General features: G+C 38.0%; 1 long non-coding RNA gene across 1 annotated transcript in view; it reads left to right on the top strand.

The window, feature by feature from the left end:
* The window catches only part of LOC120245892, a 95,076-nt gene extending 88,564 nt beyond the window's left edge, over nucleotides 1–6,512 (top strand). The window contains exons 4-5 of the long non-coding RNA XR_005531926.1: nucleotides 4,694–4,844; nucleotides 6,420–6,512. This is a non-coding gene — a long non-coding RNA (uncharacterized LOC120245892). The remainder of the gene's footprint in view (nucleotides 1–4,693; nucleotides 4,845–6,419) is intronic.
* Nucleotides 6,513–13,023: the final 6,511 nt, after the last annotated feature.

The raw sequence follows: 13,023 nt of genomic DNA, 5'->3' as shown, positions 1-13,023 counted from the left end.
TCGTTATCCGTGTATTTACCTTCACTGGAGATCTTTTTTTAAAGGTTATTTATTTATTTTGAGAGAGAGAGAATCCAAAATAGGATCCATGCTGACAGCGAGGAGCCCCATGCAGGGCTGGAACTCACGAACCATGAGATTATGACCTGAACCCAAATCAAGTATCTGACAGTTAATTGACCAAGCCACTCAAGTGCCCCATTCACTTGAGATTTCTGTTTCTTTTTACAGCATCAAGTAACTGTCTAGTTTCTTTTCAACTCAACCAGAAGGACACCCTTTAGCATTTCTTTTTTTTTTTTTTTTAACAGAAATGTTTGTTTATTTTGAGAGACAGAAAGAAAGTGTCAGTAGGGAAGGGCATAGAGAAAGGGAGATAGAGGCCCAAGCAGACCCCACTATGTTAGCACACAGCCCAAAGCATAGCTGAAACTCATGAACCATGAGATCATGACCTGACCTGAAATCAAGATTGAATGCTTAACCAACTGAGCTACCCAGGCACCTTGCACCCTTGAGCATTTCTTGCAGGACTGGTATAGTGGCAGCAAACTCTCTTATCTTTTGATTATCGGAGAATGTCTTCATTTCTCTCTCATTTTCTTGATTTATACATTTCTTCACTTCTCTAAGATTTTTTATTGTAATAAAATACACTAACAAAAAATTTACTATCTTAACGATTTTTAAGTGTGCAGTCAGTGGTTTTAAGTACATTCATATTGTTGTGCAACCACCAACATCATCCATCTCCAGAACTTTTCCATCTTGCAAAATTGCAACTCTATACCCATTAAGCAATGATTCTTTATTTCCTCTCTCCTGTCAGCCCCTGGCAACCACCATTCTACTTTCTGTATCTATCAATTTGACTACTCTAGGTACCTCTTATCAGTAGAATCATACAGTATTTGTCTTTCTGTAACTGGCTTATTTCACTTACTACAATGTTCTCAAGTTTCATCCATGTTATAGCATGTGTCAGAATTTCCCTCCTTTTTAAGACTAAATAATATTCCAAAATAGTAAACATTTTGTTTAATCATTAATTCATCGATGGTTACTTGGTATGTCTGGTTATTTTCATTGTGTACTAGACACAATATTTGAATACTTGTTTGTAGAAAAAGTTTGAGGCCTAGAATAACATTTTTTTTTTCCCATAGAAGATCTATACTTGTGGGGCACCTGGGTGGCTCAGTTGGTTAAGCGTCTGACTTCGCTCAGGTCATGATCTTGTAGTTTGTGAGTTCATTGGCTCTATACTGACAGATCGGAGGCTGGAGCCTGCTTTGGATTCTGTGTCTCCCTCTCTCTCTGCCCTTACCCGTTCATGCTCTGTCTCTCTCAAAACTAAATAAACATTAAAAATTTTTAAAAATTTGGTAAAACATCTATACTGCTTCCAGCAGGTTCCTAGAAAAATCTAGCAATCCAGAATCACATTATACCCTTCCAGGAACTGAGATGATTTGAAACTGGGCTGCAAGTTTTGCTGGTCTTAGTTTGCTTCTAGTTTTCCTATGGTCCTGTGGAGACTCAACTTACAGCACAGGAAATTCATTAGGGATCCTCCTCCTTCCTAATCTCATGGTCTCTGGTATTCTACTGTTTACTCCTAACTTTGTAAGGTTGGCAAAAGCACTGCTCAGATGTCTCTACAGGAAGTAGCGCTCAAGGGGAAAGGAATTCCAATATGAAGTGTACCTCTCTAGATTATCTCCTGAATCTAATAGGGTAATTATTACTGCCTTTATCACCATAAAGTAGTTGCTTTTTATATTTTGTTAGCTTTTCTAATTGTACTCATTGCAAAGTTTGGTCTAAATTATCTGTAAAGGAAGTATGGTGGTTTTTTATTCTATTCTTTTTGTTGCTTTCTCTCAAATTCAATATAGGAGCCATCAAGTTCTCTACCACAACCTTCAAACTTCGAAGCCAACATCAGTTCTTCAGTCCCAACAGATAGTTTGGCTTTTTGTTCAACTGAGTAAGCATATCTTTCTCAGTGCCCTACTCTCTACCTCAGTATTATTTTTTAAATTATTTGATTATTTATTTGTTTTTGTATCTTTCTATATTTTTGTCCACTTCCTTTCTTTCTCAAAATAAAATCAGTCAACTCTTGTTAACATAGCTTCAGCTTTCTACCTCCCATCTCCCCCAGTTTCCATCTCACCTTGCTTCATCAACTAGAGACAAGGCTGTCTTCAATGTCTCCTGTCTGTTTATAACATTTTCCAGGTATTCCTCACCTAAATAAAACCTCACCCTAGATCCCTACTGTCTTAAGCTGTCATACCCTCTTTTCCCTTCTTCACATGGATATCCTTCCCCGAAGAGAAAACTTCTGTGGTTTCTATTTCACCTCTACCCATTCTCTTGAAACTCCTTTATAGATGGTCACCAATGATATGGAGGTTGGCAATGACTTTTTGACATTTTCTTCTATGTTAATTTTTTTTTGGAGCACATGAAACTATGTCCTACTTTTCCTTAAATCTCTTTTTCTCTTGGCCTAAATTGTAATGTGATTTTCCTTATTCTTTTACATTTCTGACCATTAGGCCTCTGCCACTGTAGCTGGCTACTTCTCTCACATTCCTTATAAGACAACCATAATTTCAGAGTTTCTGCAATGTCTTTGGGGCAGATAAATGGTTCTATTGTTAGAAAGCCAAGATTTTCACAGATGGGCCATAGGCACATTCTAGAGTAGAGGAATAAAAATGGGAAAAATTTTGCTTAGCAATCCAAAAAGCTATTTCAAATAAACTGGGGAAATTTTTATAGGTTATATTGCCGTTAGGAAAATGTTTCTCTTAATGTGTATTTACACTACATTGTCTCTGAGAAAAATTGTTTGTCTTTGAAAAGGGCATGTGAGATTGTGCTTACATGTTACCTATAGGACAATTTAGAGGGCTATCCTCACCTCCCACCATGAAGATGCTTGAACAGGGACTGAACTTGTAGTGGGAAAGCCCTTTGTGGACTGTTATCCTGAAGTCACCTGCATTGTTATCCTAAATTGACTTGCTGACATTCTGGGAAATATCCTAGTAGTTTTCTGTGCTCCCTGAGTTCCATGTGTTCCATTATGTCTAGTGTTAGAGAATTCACTGGGCCTAAAATAGAGGTGTAAAATTTGCACAGAAAAAGAAAATGGTAAAATGCACTTTTGTTTAAGGAAAGAAATAGATAGGTTTCAAGTCATGAAAACAAGACTAAGAAGTCAAATGTACACTGTGAAAGGAGTAATGTTTTTCCTTTTCTCTAGGATTCTGAGATATGATCATCTATTTAGCATGGAAATTAAGTTTTCTTCTCTCCTTCATTATCATTTCCTGTAGTTATTACCAAAAGTCTAACAAAATTTTCAGTATGTCCTAGAGCCTTGTTTGAGTGGTTTTATGGATAAATAAAGGATACCCCAGAAAGGAGACATGCTGACATCTCTGCACCATCACCACCATATCCAGGTGTAATTATTGAGGAAGAACAGGAGACACAGAGGTCCAAGTGATGAAGAACAGTCTGAGCAACCTAAGGTAGTGCTGAGAGTAGCTGAGAGGAGAATATGATAATGGAAGGCCAACCACACTTCAGTGACTGCCTTCCCGAAAGGAAGATACATCTGCAAGGGGGGACACTTCCCAAAGTTCTATCTTGAACTCTCTTTTCTGTTCTTGTCTTGCTCCCCTCTCTTGACATATTGTCTACTTCCATGGGCTTCTGTGAGCCTGTGGAATCACCCTCCCCCTCATTCCTAAGTTATAATCACAAGCCCGAAACTTATGTCCTGAACTCTAGTCCCATATTTCCTACCAAGTGACTATAGACATACTATTCACATTACAAACTCCATGTGATTAAGGTTAAACTTAGTGTTTTTACTTTCCACCTACATTCCTTCTATCCACACTAGCATTTCTGTCTACTATTTTTATTTTTGTTAGTTGCATAGTCATGTTCCATTGCCCAGGCTTAGATTGGGGTCATCTTCAAGTTCACCTCTCTTGCCATTGTCTTTTGCCATCTCCCATCCATTTGCTTGAGCACATCTTGTTATTTCTTCTTTAGTGGTCCTTTCTTTGGACCTCACTTTTCTGTTCCTACTGCTACGATCCTAACCTGGCCCCCTTGCTTCATGCTCTGGTTCTTGTGATACCCTCCTGGTTTCTAGTTTCTTTTTTTGCCTCTTATAGAAATCTGTACATAACCACCAAATTAATAGCCTCCTAAAGTTTTTTCACATCACTTCTCTGTTAGAACTTTTAGTGAGTCTTTTTTATTGCCTTCCCAGCTGGTATTTAGTGACTTCTCTGGCTGGTATTAAAAATGCTCCAGTCTGGCCCCTCTACCTTTCCAGTTTTATATCTCTCTACTCCCCTAAATGGGCCTTGCTTTCAACAAAACTGGTCATGCTATCCATTTTATTTCCTCTTTATCTCATAGTTTTCTCATTTTCTGGCACATTCTTTGTCTGCTTTCATCTCAGACACATCTTTCACAAGCTCTACCTCAAATGCCACCCAAGAATTGAGGCCAAAATTTCTCTGTCTTAGCCTTAAACCTCCATTTCACTGATTGTATATCATTATGTGTTATAGGGATATATGTATATGCCTTATTTCTCCAACTAAATTGAACATCTTAGAGAGTAAAGATGTGTATTTTATTTCCTTCACAGACCCTGTCAGAATGATAGGCACGTTATAATTGGCAAATGTTGGAAGGACTATTTGAATGAAAGAATATTCAGGAATAAAATTCTAAAGAAGAGCAGTTATACAATTGGGAGGAGGATTTCCCCTGTTCTCACTGAGAATTCTGAACAAAAGGTAATTTTTAAAGCTGATCTAAGCTATGTGTCTAAATTTACTGTTGGCTTCTTGTAGTCCTTTGAGTTGGACCAAATTAGACCTAAGCATGCAGATCTAAGAAAAATAGCCAAAAGGCTTTTTCTTGAACAAAATTTATTTTTCTTGCCATAGCTATGTAGGAAGATAAGATATGAACACAAAATGTATCTAGTTTTCCAGTTAAAGATAGATCTTTTGCAAATATTATTAAACTTGTTATTTCTAAGCCATTTGCAAGTCTGGCTTAACCTACTAGAGCCTACTAGAAAATATCATTTTAATAAAATTAGATTCCTTCTTCCAGATTAATGTATATAGAATTCTCTAAAAATAAAAACGGAAGAAAATGACATCAGGAAAGCAGGGGTAAGTTCTTAGTTTTTTAATTCCACAGAAATGATATTATTCTGGTCTCCTCAAATGGTTTTGTTGTGTTTAACCAACACACTGAGAGAAGAAGAACAAAATGTCAAGTTTTAATCTATTAAAATAATTATGTTTTGTTTGCTTTAGTTGATAGCAAGTAATTTTCAGTCTCAGAAAGCAATGTTTTATTTATTTATTTATTTATTTATTTATTTATTTTTTATCCACTGCTAATCTTGACAGTATTTTGATGTCAGTGAGTATTTAGCTGGTTGTATTGCAATTTTGCCAAATTGCTTAGAGTCTGGATGCAAAAAAAATTCCACAAAATAGATTTTATATTACTGACTTGATATTAAGTGAATTTGGCTGCATTATCTCTGTTTATTCACTTTAATCAAAACAGGGTAAGTACTGAAATATTCACATTCAAAGCTTAGCTACAGCAAATTCTCAATAGGCCAGTTGTCTGTCTGTCTTTCTCTGTCACACATACATCTACTTCTGTTGCGCCCTTATATTTCTCGGAGAACAAATCTTGGCGATACCATGGAAACACACATTTGTCAGGTGATCTGAACTATCTGAGACTGCAAAAAGCATGGATTCTGGAAGCTTCCTAATGGGGTTCTTAATGGGGATTTCCAGACTGTAAAATTGAATGGCTAGGGTTGCTAATCTCTTGAGATCTGTAACCTCTTCTGTCATGGTGAGAATGGACATGGTAAGAAAAGAAGAAGGATGTGGCTCTTTCAGGTAAAATCATCAATTCAATGAAGCAAAAATATGAGCATCTGTGGTGGTCATGGATTGCAGATCGCCAATGATGCGGGAGTGTAATTGAGCAGGGACCTCAGCTGCTCCACTCTGAAATTCATCCTCATTTTGCACCAAGACCAGGCCTCCCATGGGCTGTTCTCAGTCAGTGACATAGCTGGGCACAGTATCAAGGCAGGCCTGTTCCTGGGAGCCATGGGACTCCTATGGCTTTGTTTAACCTTCCTCAGACTGCATAGCAGTCCAGCAGACTTTCATCTAGCCTTTCCTCCTGTTCTCCATCACTCAGAGGCAGCCTGGCATTACGGTCTGGTGGCTCCCCTAGCCCTTTTCAGCTTTGTTCCTATTTTCCTTCACACAGGTGTTTCCCCTAATATATCCTTGTACATATAATCCCATCTGTTTCTCCAGTGATCTGGATTAACACAGCATCTCTGCAGTGCAAAGTATTCTTCTGGGACACATTCGATAAACCTCTGTCAGAAATAGTTCACCTCCATTGCCTTGTTCCTTGCTCTTGCAGAAAATAGCTGTGGGTGCCTGGGGATGCAGTGAGTAGGTGTACTTTTTCTGATACTTAGCATGAGCTCAATGAATATTTGTTGGCATCATTCATTTATTCAATCAATTATCCCTTCAGCCAGAAAATACATGCCCTTAGGCATACATTTATCCTAAGAATTTCAATGAGGTAAGAACATCTTTAGGCATTGGTTTATTTGGGTGGTGAATGCAACTTAACTGCATGTTTTTCTTTTTCTTTCTTTTACTTTTCTTTAAAATTATAGTTTGTTGTCAGATTGGTTTCCATATAACACCCAGTGCTCATCCCAACAAGTGCCCTCCTCCGTGCCCATCACCCATTTTCCCACACTCCCCATCAACCCTCAGTTTGTTCTCAGTATTTAAGAGTCTCTAACAGTTTGCCTCCCTCCCTCTCCTTAACTTTTTTCCCCCTTTCCCTCCCCTATAGTCCTCTGTTAAGTTTTTCCTATTCCACATACGAGTGAAAACATATGGTATACATGTTTTTCAAGAATAACTACCATATAACAAAAATAGGCACAATAGGGATATTGAGTTTGATACTGTTGAGTTTGATAAGTTCTTTATAGATTTTGGATACTAACCCTTTATCTGATATGTCATTTGCAAATATCTTCTCCCATTCTATCGCTTGCCTTTTAGTTTTGCTGTAAATACTTTATTTTAATTCTAGTGGAGTTAATCTTTGATTTTTTTAATCTTGAAAAATAATTTGCAATTTTATTGCTTTCAAGATAAAAAACTAGAATCATAAATATATATTTCATGATTCATGTAGCTGATTCCATGATGTTTCAGCCCATCTGCTATATTTCCAAAGGTCTCAAAAAAAATTTCCCTAGGTTATTGAGGCACTTTGTCCCTCCTTCAGCGTCCAGGTTTAGGACTGGTAAATACAATGAAATCATTTGAAGATTTAATGTAGCCATTTTCACTTGTCCTGTGGCACTCCTGTTGTCTTGTACACAGTATAAAGAAGGAAATGGAGAAACATCAGCAATAGCAGCATAGAACATCCTTTGAGGGACTGTTATGCTTGACCCATTGAATCTGTTATTCCACTAAATCTTTCAAAGGGCCCTGCAAATACCCACATTTCCTATTGAACACACTGGGATTCAGAGAGTGGAAGTGTTTTGCTGAAAGTCATACAACCAACCACCAAACAGCAGACATGGCTTTTGAACTCCAGACTGCCCAGCTCTGCTGCCTTTGCAGTTTTCAGACATGATGAATTCTGCCTGCAATCCAAAAGCATTTGTCATATTCAGAAATGTTCGTTCAGCTTGAGCACATGTAAGAACTCATGTAGAGTACTTGAAGCCATCTCCCCCCACAGTCCCCTTCTCTGAACCTTATGGCTCGGGGGATCCCGGTAAGAGGAGAAGCACTAGAGTTACCATTTCAGTCATCCGTGGCTGTGTAACAAGTCATCCCTAAGCCTCATGGCTGAAAATAACTATTTAGGGGCACCTGGATGTGTGTATAATAATATACATACATACATAGATTGTATGTATATACATACAATAAGTGTATGACACTTGATTTTGGCTTATGTCATGATCTCACAGTTTCATGGATTTGAGCCCTGTTTTGGGCTCTGTGCTGACCATGCATAGCCTGCTTTGGATTCTCCCTCTCTCTCTGCCCCTCCCCGGCTTGTGCTCTGTCTGCCTCTCTCAAAATAAATAAATAACCTTAAAAAAAAGAAAAGAAAAGAACCACTTATAATTTCTGACAATTCTGTGTCTTAATCAAGCAGTACTGCTTCACATGGCATCTGCTGGGGCTCTGGGATGGCTGGAAAGTTCAAAATGGCCTCGCTGCTATGTGGTTGCCTTCTGGCTGCTGGAAGCTCAGTGGAGTCCTCAGTTCTCCACGTGGGTTCTCCATATGGCTGCTTGGACTGCCTAACAGCATGGAGGCTACATTTTAAGAAGGAAGTGCAGGCTGCGATAGCTGAAGGCCTTGCCTTGAAAGGCACCCAACATAACTTTCACCACATTTACTTGGCCAGATGGGATCACAGGGCCACACATTCAGGATAAGAGGATATGGACCCCAACTCTTGATGAAGGGACAGTGAAGTCTCATTGCAAAATCACATATAGGTCTTAAACAATTAGAAACGAAGAACAAACAAAACCTTATGCCAACAGAAGGAACAAAATAATAAAGATTAGTGTGGACATAAATGAAACAGAGACTAGAAACACAGCTGAGATAATCAACAAAACCAAAAGTAAGTTCTTTCAAAAGATCAACAAAATTGACAAATCTTAGCTAAACTAAGAAAAAAAGAGAGAAGACACAACTAAAATCAGAAGTAAAAGTGAGGACATTACTACTGACCTTACAGAATTTAAAAAGATGAAAAGAGAATACTATGTATAATTGTATGCCAACAAATTAGAAAAATACATAGAAACCCACAAATTGCCAAAGGTGACTCAGGAAGGAAAAGAAAATTTCAACAGACATATAACAAGTAGAGAAACTGAATCAATAATCAAAAACCTCCCAAAAAAGGAAAGCACAGAACCAGATACCTTTTCTGATGAATTCTACCATTTTTAAAATGATTTAAAAGTTTTTTAATTCCAGTATAGTTAACATAGAGTGTTATGTTAGTTTCAAGTGCACAATATAGTGATTCAAAAATTCTGTATTACTCACCGCTCATCAAGATAAGTGTATTTTGGGGGCTCCTGGGTGGCTCAGTCAGTTAAGTGTCCAACTTCTGCTCAGATCATGATCTCATGGTTTGTGTTTGAGCCTCCCATTAGGCTCTGTGCTGACAGCTCAGAGCCTGGAGCCTGCTTAGTATTCTGTATCTCCCTCTCTCTCTGCCCATCCCCCCACTCATGCTCTGTCTCTCTCTATCCCTCTGTCTCTCTCTCTCTCAAAGCTAAACAAAAAAAATTTAATTGAAAAATGAGTGTATTCTTAATCTCCTTTACCTATTTCACCCATCCCCACTGTCTGCCACCCCTCTGATAACTATCAGTTTGTTCTTTCTACTTAAGAGTCTTTTTTCATTTGTCTCTTTTTTCTTTGTTCATTGCTTTGTTTTCTTCCTTAAATTCTACATATGAGTGAAATCATACAGTATTTGGCTTTCTTTGACTTATTTTGCCTGTTCTCTTTAGATCCAACCATGTTGTTGCAAATAGCAAGATTTCATTCCTTTTTATGGCTGAGTAAAATTCCATTGTATGTATATAATAAAATCTTCCTTATCCATTCATCTATCCATGGATGCTTCGGCTGCTTCCATGATTTGGGTGTTGTAAATAATGCTATAGATGTAGGGGTGCAAGTATTCTTTTGAATTAGTGTTTTTGTATTTTGGGGATAAATACTCAGTAATGTAATTACTGGATCGTAGGATAGTTCTATTGTCAGCTTTTTGAGGAAACTCCAGACTGTTTTCGACAGTGGCTGCACCACTTTGCCTTCCTCCCAACAATGCATGAGGGTTCCTTTTTCTCCACATCCTCACCAATACCTCGTTTCTTGTGGTTTTTTATTTTAGCCATTCTGACAGGTGTAAGATGATATGTCATTGTGATTTTGACTTGCATTAACCTGATAATGAGTGATGCTGAGCATCTTTTCATGAGTCTCTTGGCCATCTGGATGTCTTCTTCAGAAAAATGCCTGTTCATGTCTTCTGCCCATTTTTAAATTGGATTATTTCTGTTTTGTTGTTGAGTTTTATAAGTTCTTCATATAATTTGGGTACTAACCATTTATCAGATATGTCATTTGCAAATATCTTCTTCCATTCAATAGGTTGCCTTTTAGGAAGTCTAGAGACATATCTAGAAAGATGTTGCTATGGCTGATGTTACTGCCTGCACTGTCTTCTATGATTTTTATGGTTTCAGGCCTCACATTTAGGTATTTATTCCATTTTGAGTTTATTTTTGTGTACGGTGTTAAAAAAATGGTCCAGTTTTATTCTTTTGCATGTAGCTGTCCAGTTTTCCCAACACCATTTGTTGAAGAGATTCTTTTTCCCACTGCACATTCTTGCCTCTTTCGTCAAAGATTAAGTGACCACATAATTGCGGGCTTTTTTTTTTTGAGCTCTCTATTCTGTTGTGTTGATCTATGTGTCTATTTTTGTGCCAGCATCATACTCTTTTGATTACTACAGCTTTGTAGTGTATTTTAATATCAGGGACTGTGATAGTTCCTGTTTTGTTTTGCTTTTTCAAGATTGCTTTGGCTATTTGGGGTCCTTTGTGGTTCCACACAAGTTTTAGGATTATTTGGTCCAGTTCTGTGGTATTTTGGTAGGGAAAGCATTAAATCTATAGATTGCTTTGGGTAGTATGAACATGTTAACTATATTTATTCTTATAATCCAGAAACATAAAATATCTTTCCACTTACTTTGTGTCATATCTAATTTCTTTCATAGATGTTTTGTAGATTTCAGAGGTCTTAACCTCCTTGGTTAAGTTTATTCCTACGTACATTATTATTTTTGGTACAGTTGTAAATGGTATTGTTTTCTTAATTTCTCTTTCTGCTGCTTCCTTATTAGTATATACATATGTAATGGATTTCTGTATGTTGCTTTTGTATCCTACGACTTTATTGAATTCATTTATCAGTTGTAGTAGTTTTTTGGTGGGCTCTTTAGAATTTTCTCCATATAGTATCATGTCATCTGCAAATAGGGAAAGTTTTACTTCTTCCTTGCCAATCTAGATACCTTTTGTTCATTTTGTTGTGTGATTGCTGTGGGTAGGCCTTCTAATACTATGTAGAATAAAAGTGGTAAGACTGAACATCCTTGTCTTGTCCCTGACCTTAGGGAAAAGCTCTCAGTTTTTCACCATTGAGTAAGATGTTCACTGAGGGTTTTTCATATATGGCCTTTATTATGTTGAGTATGTTCCCTCTAGACCTACTTTGTTGAGGGTTTTTATCATGAATAGGTCTCGTACTTTGTCAAATGCCTTTTCTGCATCCATTGAAATGATCATATGGTTCTTATCCTTTCTCGTACTGATATGATCTATCACATTGATTAATTTGCAAATATTGAACCACCGTTAAATCCCGGGAATAAATCCCACTTGATCACAGTGAATGATTTTGTAATGTATTGCTGGATTCGGTTTGCTAGTATTTTGTTGAAGATTTTTTCATCTATGTTAATTAGTGATATTGGCCTGTAGTTCTCTTTTTTGTGTGGTGTTCTTATCTGGCTTTGGTGTCAGGGTAACGTTGGCTTCATAGAATGAATTTGGAAGTTTTCCTTCCTCTTCTATTAATTGAAATAGTTTGAGAAGAATAGGTATTAACTCTTCTTTAGATGTTTGGTAGAATTCCCCTGTGAAGCCATCTGGTCCTGGAATTTTGTTTGTTGGGGGCTTTTTGATTACTGATTCAATTTCCTTGCTGGTAATCAGTCTGTTCAAATTTTCCATTTCTTCCTGTCAGTTTTGGAAGGTTATGTGACTCTAGCCAAGGATATATGGAGGAGGATATAGGGGTGGGACTTGCAGTGTTAGCAAGGATTGCACAGGTCTTCTATGAGAAAGGACCTGGAGCCAAGGCCTGACTGGAAGGGCCATGTCTTCAGGAAAATGTGGGGACCAGTTGCTCAGTGTTAGCAAGTTATTTAGAGAGTATTGGTGCTGCACTGGTCCCAGCAGGTGTCCTTGTGCCTAGGCTGGGAGATAGGGAGAGGAAATGGCACCTGCCTGCTCCTTTGTTCCTGAACAAGTCTCCCAAGGATCCTTGCACATCCATCACATGCTGTGAGATTAATAAACAAATCTACCTCCTGCATATGCCAGGCATTTTTCAAATTGCTACTTCTATGCTATATTTCAGCAGGGCTGCTTGTTGTGCAGTCTCTTTAAGGGTAGATATTGAATTTCCTATCACCCTCCTGGTTCTCCCAGGGCTGAGCTCGCTGAGTTTTAAAGTTCCAGGTGTTAAGCTCCATTGATTGTAAGAATTTGCTAAATTCAGGCCTTTTGGTTTTCCTGTAGGTTCATTTTGCCTGGAGTACTTGGTGTGAGGATCTGGCCCTCTCTCCTCCGCATGCCTGAGGCGTCCCTCCCTCCTGTGGACAGTACCATGGATCTATTTAGCTCCCAACCACATCTCTGCCCTTCCTATCCTCTTTGATGTGGCCTCTTCTCTACATTTAGCTGTGAAGAGTCTGTTCTGCCAGTCTGCAGGTCATTTTCTGGGTTATTTACACCAATGTGGGTGTTATCTAGTTGTATCTATGGGTGAGGTGAACTTGGGGTCTTCCTATTTTGCCATCTTCCCTGAGAGTTCTCTAAATTTTACCATTTTAAAAGGAATTAAACACCATTCTACTCAAACTCTTCCAAAAATTTAGAAGAAAAGGGAACACATTCTGAGGCCAGAATTATTCTGATGCCAAAGCCAGACAAAGGTACTATAAGAAAGTCTATAGACCAGTGTTCCT

This window comes from Hyaena hyaena, unplaced genomic scaffold, assembly GCF_003009895.1.
Source record: "Hyaena hyaena isolate Hyena2069 unplaced genomic scaffold, ASM300989v1 scaffold_438, whole genome shotgun sequence".
Classification (NCBI taxonomy): Eukaryota; Metazoa; Chordata; class Mammalia; order Carnivora; family Hyaenidae; genus Hyaena; species Hyaena hyaena.
The sequence above is the reverse complement of the archived record's forward strand: the minus strand, read 5'-3'. Positions and strand labels throughout refer to the sequence as shown.